The sequence below is a fragment of the Triticum urartu genome, chromosome 4, assembly GCF_003073215.2.
Source record: "Triticum urartu cultivar G1812 chromosome 4, Tu2.1, whole genome shotgun sequence".
NCBI classification, from domain to species: Eukaryota; Viridiplantae; Streptophyta; class Magnoliopsida; order Poales; family Poaceae; genus Triticum; species Triticum urartu.
The window spans coordinates 187,048,837-187,059,311 of NC_053025.1; positions in this window are offsets into that span (position 1 = coordinate 187,048,837).

The window sequence follows — 10,475 nt, forward strand, 5'->3', positions numbered from 1 at the left end:
TCTGCGTGTTGGCATTGGTAGCGGCCATCACAGCTTGCCATTCCTATGGAGGTGGAGGTGGTGGTGGAGGTTCCAGATTCTGACGTGTTGGAGGAGCCATCCTGAAGAGGGTGATATCTGTTAGCATCTTGAAAGACATATATTCAAGCTGAATCAAATGGATCGAATTTGCAACATATAGCCTTAACATTCGAACAAGAATGAACGAATGAATTCCAAAGTAAATGAGCACACTTCCATAAATTGAGAAGCCACTTAGATAGAGGTAGATGAATAAAACAACAAGGTACGGACATGAACAAATAATTGGTAAGGATTACCCAATCACAAACCAAATATCTGCTGAAGAAATACTAGAGCTACATGAATTCCCACCTATGAAACTCCCGAAACCTTCTGGTTATGCAATCAGGTGTTGGGGATACAGGAGAAGCATAATATCTCACCCAAAACTAGCAAATCCTACATCCAGCTGTATCCATCCTTCAACACATAACCAAGAAACCTTCGGAAATCATTTACCTCAACCTTCGAAAAGCATCCGTTATACGAGTTATGGCAATACTACCGAACTCCCGCCCCAGTACTGGGTGGCGTCGAGGCTATCTCACCAACAACTACATAAAAGAGATTTTCGATGTCGGCGAAACTCAGGTATTCCAGAACTGCAACAATAAAATTGTGACAACAACACCTCGGAGCTCAACTCCTCGGGACACTGCCACAACCCCTAAATGTCAGGAGGCACCAAGAACAATGTTCTCGTCACAAAACCATCGAAACGATTCGAAGATACCCGCGTGATCCTAAAAAAAGATTCGTGAAATTTGAGAAGAGAAGAGTAAAAACTCCACGTCAGGATGCCTCACCAGAGCGACGAAGGGACTGAGGAGTAAAAAGAATCCTACTCTCCGATATATACAATCCTAAAAGACTCAAAACATTTTTTAGACCCAACAACGCCAGCGATTCGATCAAGCAGGAGGCTCCAAAGTCGGGGAAGGCACTGATTACCAACTTGTAACACCCACGATATGGCTATATCTCCCATGTGTCGGAGCACGACTTAGAGCCATAACCGCATTGTAGGCATGTCGCAAGAGGGGTAATCTTTACACATCCCATGTACTGAATAAGAAAGAGGTACAGAGTTGGCTTAAAATCGCCACTTCACACAATACATAAATATAACATTACATCATCCAGAATACAATCAAGGTCCGACTACGGAACCAAAATAAAGACAACCCCAAATGCATAAGATCCCCGATCGTCCCAACTGGGCTCCACTACTAATTGTCTAGAACGGAAACATAGTAATGTCCTGAATCCTCGTCGAACTTCCACTTGAGTTTAGTCGCATCCCCTGGAATGGCATCATCAGCACCTGCATCTGGTTTTGGAAGTAATCTGTGAGTAACAGGGACTCAGTAATCTCACACCCTCGCAATCAAGACTATTTAAGCTCATGGGTAGGAAAAGGTAGTGAGGTTGATCTGCAGCAAGCACTAGCATATATGGTGGCCACCGTACGCAAAAGAGAGCGAGAAGAGAAGGCAAAGCACGGTCGAGAAGCTACAAAGATCAAGAAGTGATCCTAAAACGAATTATGTTCAAGCATAACACGAGACCGTGTTCTCTTCCCGGACTCCGTCGAAAAGATACCATCACGGCTACACACGCTGTTGATTCATTTTAATTAAGTTAAGTGTCAGGTTTTCTACAACTGGATATTAACAAATTCCCATCTGCCCATAACCACGGGCACGACTTTCGAATGTTTGAAACCCTGCAGGGGTGTCCCAACATAGCCCATCACAAGCTCTCATGGTCAACGAAGGATATTCCTTCTCCCAGGACGACCCGATCCGACTCGGAATCCCGATTATAAGACATTTTGACAATGGTAAAACAAGACCAGCAAAGCCGCTCGATGTGCCGACAAATCCTGATAGGAGTCGCACGTATCTCGTTCTCAGGGCACACTAAATAGGTCAAGCTACAATAAAACCAACCCTCGAGTTGCCCCGAGGTGGCCCCGCAGGCTGCTCGTTTCGGACCAACACTTAGAGGAGCACTGGCCCGGGGGGGTTTAAAATAAAGATGACCCTCGGGCTCGCGAAAACCCAAGGGAAGGTTATAGGTTGTTAGGAATATGTAAAACCAAGGTTGGGCCTTGCTAGAGGAGTTTTATTCAAGGCGAACTGTCAAGGGGTTCCCATTATAGCCCAACCGTGTAAGGAACACAAAATCAAGGAACATAACACCGGTATGACGGAAACTAGGGCGGCAAGAGTGGAACAAAACACCAGGCATAAAGCCGAGCCTTCCACCCTTTACCAAGTATATAGATGGATTAAATTAAACAAGATATAATAATGGTATCCCAACAATAAACATGCTCCAACAAGGAACAAACTCCAAACTTCACTTGCAACTAGCAACGCTATAAGAGAGGTTGAGCAAAGCGGTAACATAGCCAAACAATGGTTTGCTAGGACAAGGTGGGTTAGAGGTTTGACATGGCAATATGGGAGGAATGATATAGCAAGTGGTAGGCATCGCGGCATAGGCATAGCAATAGAGCGAGCAACTAGCAAGCAAAGATAGAATTCATTTCGAGGGTATGGTCATCTTGCCTACAAAGTTCTCCGAGTTGACGTATGCTTGGTCCTCGTAAGCGTACTCAATGGGTTCCTCGATCACGTACTCGTCTCCCAGCTCTACCCAAGGCAAGAATACAAGCAAAAGAAACCACAATCAACAACGGTGCAATACGCAAGGAACATGATGCAAAACATGGCATGATATGCGGGATGTAAAATGCAATGCATATGCGTGCTCCGGAAGGAAAGGATTGAACCAGGCCTCAACTTGGCAAACCAAGAGCACCGCTGGAAAGATCAGTTGATTTCGGTCAAAATTGATATAAAGATCACCGGAATCGGATGCACGGATTGCAAATGGCAAGCAAAACAATAATGGCACTATTCTGCGATTAACAGCACAATGCCATCTAAAATGCAACAAGAAAATAAGCTACTCCACTTTAACATAGCAACAAAGCACATGGAAGTGATCCACTCAAGATGCTTGACAAAAGATGAACACTGAGCTACGACTAAATGACAAAATAGCAGGCTCAAACAAGCATGGCAAAAGTGCAAAAGATAACAACATCACAGACTTAGTGAAAATAATAACATGCCAGGAATTAACATCAGGAAGCAATGTTTAGATAAAGATAGCAACATGCTACACAATCAGATCATAGCAAATCAAGGCAAGGCATGAATCTACTGAAAGCATATAACAAAAGTCCCTTACTTACCATAAGCCAAAAAGGATCAGAAAATATGATGGCACCCATGCAAACACAGCAAGATTGAGTCATGCTAGGGTACTCTATAATTGCAAACAAAGACATGGATGGATAGAACATAACAATATCTCAACATCATCCTTACTGAACATGCTCAAAAGAGGCATGGATCACTCTGTAGCAACATGAATACATGGCATAAAAATAACCTCAGGGAAATGACTTGGAAGAATTCTAAGTCCCTGAAATCAGCAACATTACGAGAGCTACTTTGCATGCTTGTGCTAGTCACCACATTGATCACAAAAATACATGGCATACAACCCTGTAAGATGGCATGGCATATCCCAAAACACATGTAGGTCTCAAGTTCATAGGACGCACACAATAATCATGGCAAAAATGACAAATGCTCATAATCTGTTAAGAAACAGAAACTAACATTTTATAGCACTCTTGCAAGAGCATTTGAGGAATCAATATGGACTCAAAAAGCATGGTGCAATGGAACAAAACGAAGAGCACATCCTAACAAACAATTTGATGTATTACACACCCAAAACGGAGCTACGGATGCAGAGTTATGACGCGATGAACATGCCATGAAAATGTTAGTGACTTAGGAACAAAATGGGGTCAACCCGAGATTTTGGATCTGGATCTGGCACACGGTTTTCGACGTTTGTCGGCATGGTCCCGTGGTGTCCGAAGCTAGTAGAGCTCGTCGGAGTAGAGGAGGCACCGGAGCACCACCGGAGCTAGTGGGGTGCCGGCGAGGGTGGCGCGGCGGAAGGCGCGGACGCCGAGGGGGCGGGGCACCAGTAGGAGGCGGCAGCCGGCGAGCTGCGGGGTCTCCGGCGGCAGAGGTGGCGGCCGGTGAGCTGCGGGGTCTCCGGCGGCAGAGGCGGCGGCACCCAGGCGGCGGCGTGGCGGAAGCTCGCGGGCGGCACGCGGGCCGGGGAGGAGAGGCGGCGGCGGGGGCGCCCGAACCGCGTGGGCCGGCGTTGGGCCTGGCGGGCCGCGGCGCGCGCGGATCGGCGGCGGTAGCGTGGCGCGACGGGATTGGCTGAGGGCGGCGGCGCGATTTCGTCCGGCGTCGCCCGGACGTGTCCGGCGGCACGGAGGGGGATCTAGGGTTTTGGACCGCGGGAATTTCGGAGGGGAGCACCTATTTATAGATTCTGGGAGCTAGGATAGTACAAATGAGGTGCGGTTTTCAGCCACGCGATCATGATCGAATGGATGAGAGATGGAGGGGGATTAGCTAGGTTTTGGGCCACTTTGGAGGGGTGCTGGGCTGCAACGCACACGAGGCCTTTACGGTTCCTCGGTTAACCGTTGGAGTATCAAACGGGCTCCAAATGGCATGAAACATGACTGGCGGTCTACCGGTAGTGTACCCAGGCCGCTAGGCAAATCCTGGTCCAATCCGAGAACGTTTAACAACCGCACACGAAAAGAGGAAAAAAGGGACGCCGGAGGACGTACGAGTGCCGGTATGCAAAACGGACAACGGAGAAAAAGCTCCGATGCATGAGACGAACACGTATGAAAATGCGATGCACATGATGACATGATATGAGATGCATGACATGGACAAAAGCAAAACGAAGACAAAACCCCACCACGAGGGAATATCATAACTTAGAGCCGAAAATGGCAAGAGTTGGAATACAAATATGGCAAGTTACATACGGGGCGTTACACAAGGACCCCTCCGGGAAGCTGCTGGGTTTCCTCGTGTCGCACAGGGGGATCGAGGTGAACCCAGAGAAGGTAAAAGAAATAGAAGACATGAGCCCACCGCAGACTCTCAAGGAAATGCAAAAACTCGCGTGCTGCGTAACCTCACTAGGGAGCTTCATCTCCAAGCTGGGGGAGCGCGCCCTCCCGTTATTAAAGCTGATGAAGAAGAAGGGCCCGGTCGAGTGGACTACGAAGGCCGACATGGCGTTTAAAGACCTCAAGAGATACTTGACCAGCCCACCGGTGATGGTGGCACCTCGTCCTCTCGAGCCCCTGGTGCTTTACTTGGCCGCCACACCTCATTCCGCTAGAGCAGCGTTGGTGGCCGTCCGAGAGGAGCGCCATGCCAATAGCCTGCCACCCGACGCCGCGCATCCGGTCAGTATGGCGCAGCACCAAGACGGCGCCCCTGAAGCCACAGCAGATCTAGTAGATAACCGGGCACCACAATACAGCGTTGTTGAGGCCGCGGTAGCCCCGATAGGCGACTGAACTCATGAGGTCCACCAGCCTCAGGAAGCGCCCTAGCCTCAGGAGCTCTCGGACTCCACCAACACTTCTGCCCTCATCGAACACCCAGTGTACTTTGTCAGCACGGTGTTGCGAGACGCGTAGGCACGCTACCCATGTCGCAGAAACTTCTGCTCACACTCCTCATGGCCTCCCGCAAGTTATGCCACTATTTCCAAGGCCACCCCATCAAGGTCGTGTCAGCCAACCCACTAGAGAGGGTACTTCAGAGCCCCAATGCAGCGGGAAGGGTCGCTGAGTGGAACATCGAGCTACAGGCATTCCAGCTAGAGTTTAGCACCACTAGGGTCATCAAGGGAGTTGCGCTTGCTGACTTTGTGGTGGAGTGGACTGATGCCCCAGGGACCGAAGCGGGTGAGGACCGGTCTCTCTTGCTAGGGAGCGAAGCACCAGACGGATGGGTCATGTACTTCGACGGCACCTTCGTGTGCCAGGGCGCGGGGGCTGGGATTGTTCTCATTTCGCCAACCCAGGACAAGCTCTACTACGCTATGCATCTCTGCTTCCAGTGTGGCGAGAAGGTCTCCAACAATATCGCCGAATATGAAGGGTTGATCACCGGCCTTAAGGCTGCGGCGGCCCTGGGGGTGAAGCACCTCAGCATCAAGGGAGACTCCCAAATTCTCATCAACTTTTCCAACAAGGTGTACAAGCCAAAGGACGAGCACATGGAGGCGTACCTCGCGGAGGTACACAAAATGGAGAATAAATTCTTGAGCCTAGAACTGCATCATGTGCCCCGCGACACAAATAAGGAAGCAGATGATATCGCCAAGAGGGCTTCAAGGCGTCAGCCCTAGGAGCCCGGCATCTTCGAGGAGCGGATCTTCAAGCTTTCAGAGGCCCCTCCGGCTGCGGAGCCTGCGCCGCCTTAGGTGGAGGTCCCCCCGCCACCAGCCTCAGGAGATCCCGCCTGCGGCCCGACCTCAGGAGCGCCCTGGCTCCTCGCGCTTGAACCCCAGGAGGGGTGCTGGACTGAAGAAATCAAGGCATACCTGCTGCAAGGGGCCCTGCCAGAGAAGGAGGAGGACATGGAGCGCGTAGCTCGGCAGGCTACAACCGACTGCATCCAGGACGATTAGTTATACCAAAAATGATTGAATGATGTTTCCTTGCGATGCATCTCCAGGGAGCAGGGGCGTGAGTTGTTAGCTGACATACACGGCGAAGATAGTGGGCATCACTCGTCGTCGTGCACCTTGGTGGGCAAGGCATTCCGCAGTGCATTCTATTGGCCCACGGCACTCAACGACGCAGCCGAGCTGGTGAAATCCTGCGAGGCCTACTAGTTCCATGCCAAGGAAATCCTCGAGCCTACCCAGGGCCTCCAGAACAGCCCGCTCTCGTGGCAGTATGCGGTCTGGGGGAAGGATATCCTGGGTCCATTCCCTCGAGCACCCGGGTGATACCATTACATCTACGTCGCCATTGACAAGTTCACCAAGTGGGCGGAGATGGAAGCCGTCCGCACCATCTCAGCCGGCTCCGCAGTTAAGTTCATGAAGGGCCTCGTGAGCCAGTTCGGAGTCCCTAATCGCATCATCACTGACAACGGCTCGCAGTTCACTAGCAATCTCTTCAAAACATATTGTGCTAATCTTGGAATGTTGATATGCTACACCTTAGTGGCACACCCCAGGAGCAACGTCCAAGCTGAGCGCGCCAACGCAGAGGTCTTGAGAGGCCTCAAGACAAGGACCTTCAAGAAGAAGCTCGAGGCCTATGGCAGGGGCTGGCACACGAGCTCCAGTCCATGCCGTGGTCCATCTGGACCACCGCCACCAAGCCAACAGGCGAGACCCCATTCTTCCTCGTCTACGGAACCGAAGCGGTTCTCCCTCACGAGGTTAAGCATCGCTCCGCGCGGGTCTTGGCATTTGACGAGGCACGTCAGGACACTATGCAAGGGATGGTCCTCGTGCTGGGGTAGGAACGCCGCCGCCAAGCCTCACTCCGAGCGGTAAGGTACCAGCAGGCACTGCAACGGTCGCACTGCCACATCGTCCGCTCTAGGACGCTCGAGGTGCGCAATCTCGTCCTGAGGTGGGTGCTCTCTAGGGAAGGTCTGCATAAGCTCTCACCCTTGTGGGCGGGCCTGTTTAGGATTGTCCGCGTCTCCAGGCCCAGCGCTGTGCGCCTGAACACACAGGACGGCATCCACATCCAAAACGCCTGGAACATCCAGTACCTCCGGAAGTTCTACCCATGAAGCAAGGACCAGTGCCTGTGAAGGACTCTGCTTGTGAGACTCTCACGTAATAATGAGTGGGGCTGTACACACCCCGGAGTCTCCGGAGTGCCACCCTCGGGCCTCGGGGGCTCCCTCCCACGTCCTAGTGGCAGCACTTAGCTCCACGCTGGTGAGAAGACTAGGCTAGGTGCCGGACGCGGCTATTCATTTGATTTTTGTAGCTGGTTGAAGCCTTTTTCTGAAATTTGGTGTTCTGGCGTTTCTCGATTGCTTGGTTGAGCCCCCTTTTCCTCTACTTCTTTGCTCGCTTCTTTGTTTTGCATGGGAGGACAGCAGTTGCCCGACGCTCTCCCTCATGCGCCCCACGCTGGGGGCTGGGTAGGTGTGTGCGTGACTGGGCTAGCCTAAACCATGAACACACCTCGCCAAAGCCCTGTCGTCTTAGAGCTTCGGCTCTCTTGATCTCCGCGAGGCGCCCTTGATTGAGTTCTTGATTGGCGCACCCTCCTTAGTCCGTGCCCCACGGGTACCGCAACATGGTGCGCTAAACCATGATTAGCCCATGCCTGAGGGCTCGTGTAAGGAGGTGTAAGGCACCCGAAAGATGACATAACAAACTCTGCAACTTTGTGACGCCTCCCGACGTCAGCGGCTCCCGAGTCGGCAACAAAGAGGCCTCACTAGATGCTAGGAGGCCCCCCCTAAGACAGGAAACTACCCCGAGCGTGTCAAGCTAAGTCATGCCCTTCTTTTGCATCTACGTGGAATACGAACAACGTCGGAGCAATAAGCATAACATAGTAGCATAGAGATCACAATTCATTACATGCCCCAATAGGGCCATCTAACTTTTTCAAAATGCAGGAAGAAAGGAAAGGTCAAACAAAAGAGGCCAGCATGACCGCAGTAGCTGACGAGGCGCGACTCCGAGGGCCACCCGGACTAGGCTTAATCCGAGTCCCTCTCGCGCTTCGCCACCATGCGTCGGCGAGCTGACCCGCCGCCATCCTAAAAGCGGGCCCGGTGGCGAGGCAGCTGGTCATAGCCGCCGCTACTGGTGCTCTCGCTGGCGGAGAAGCTGCCACCGCTGGGCGAACCGCGGATGTCACCAATGGCAAGCTCACCATCAGCCTCATCACGGTCGTCGCACAGACCGAGCTCACCATCGCCACCGCTGTCTTCGGGGCAGCAACCTGCGCGGCGACCATCTTCCCCAAACACCCTCACGAAGAGGGTCGCGGTGCCATCATACTTGAAGTGGAGGGTACACCGCCAGCTCAGGCCACATGCGCGGGAAAACGTCTGCCAACCGCGGGCCAGGGCAATGGTGCCCGTGACGGAGACCTCGACCGCGACCCATGAGGCCTTGCTGCAGCAACCGTCGGCCTGCAGCCAAAGGCCGTCGAGAGTCGAGACCCTGGGCCGGCAGCTCGCCGGCAAAGGAGCACGAAAGCTGGAGCCAGGTGCCAGTCGGGCTCTCCGACCACACAAGGAACTCCGGGAGCACCTCCGCCAAATGGAAGCGCGGCCGAGGAGGCCGGGCGACCATGGCACGCCTCCCCTTGGCACAACGGCTTCTCCGCCTAGAGTGGCCCTCGCCGTGGGAGGAGACACCACTGCGGCCGTCGAGGACGACGCCAGTCCCTGAAGGAGTGCGACCGCGCCCCCGAGGAGCCACGGCAGGGGTCACGGCGTGTTTACTTGGACGTCCCCGACCCCTCTTGGGTGGTGGCGAGCTGAGCCCCTCCTAGCGAGCCTTCCCTTTCTCCGCGGCTGAAAACCTCTTCATGGGCGCCATGGGACTGCAGCAAGGCATCGAGGCAAAGAGTAAGAAGAAGAAGCAAGCGGCGTGGAGAAGGAGATGAGCAATGGGGGCTCCACCCCTCTCCTCATTTATAGCCAGAAGGAGGCCAACCGCCAGCCTCCATGATCGCATGTAGTGATGGTTTTCTTATGCATGCAGCAGGGTCACGTCATGTCGAATGGTTGCTGAGGCAATGTGGGGAAGCGGAGACGCCAGCGTCCCACCGATCACCACGCGTCAATTAAGGCCACAGGCAGTTGGGGCCCGCGGCGCTCCGCACTTGCCCTTTTGGCTTCGCCTCAAAGTCAAGTCCGAGCGCGCCATGGGCCCGGGGGCTGCTGTCAGCATTCTGGGACGGGGGTACCCAGACTTGCCTACCTGCGGCCCGCGAGCGTGGCTCCACCAACGGCCTGGTACGGCCCAGCTTCACCATCGACCACTCAAGACCCTCGCGACGCGGACGGAACGAAGACCTCCTTGGGGTTGCCTTAGTAGGCCAGGTCCCGAGGAGCGGAGATATCTATGCAAGGGGCATCTCGCGAGGTTCACGTGACATGAGCCATGAAGACCAAGGCCAGGCGGGCGCCAGCGGGCGCAGTGTACTAGTTTCCTCTTTGTTACTAAGGAGGCAAGCGCAGGCACGGGTACTGAGGCATCATGCACAGGTTTCTATATCGGTGCAACAAGACCAAGACCGCCAAGACGGCAGGACAGAGGTCATTGCGGAGCCCATAGCAGCATCCCCACCAGAGCCTTTGGCAGGCGAAGACCACCTTTTGTCAAGATAGCTTGTACTAGTTTTCCCCCTTCAAACTTGGCCATTGTGGGGTCCCTTCCCACCTTACATTTGGTAAGAGGACCAAGGCGACTATAAATAAGAC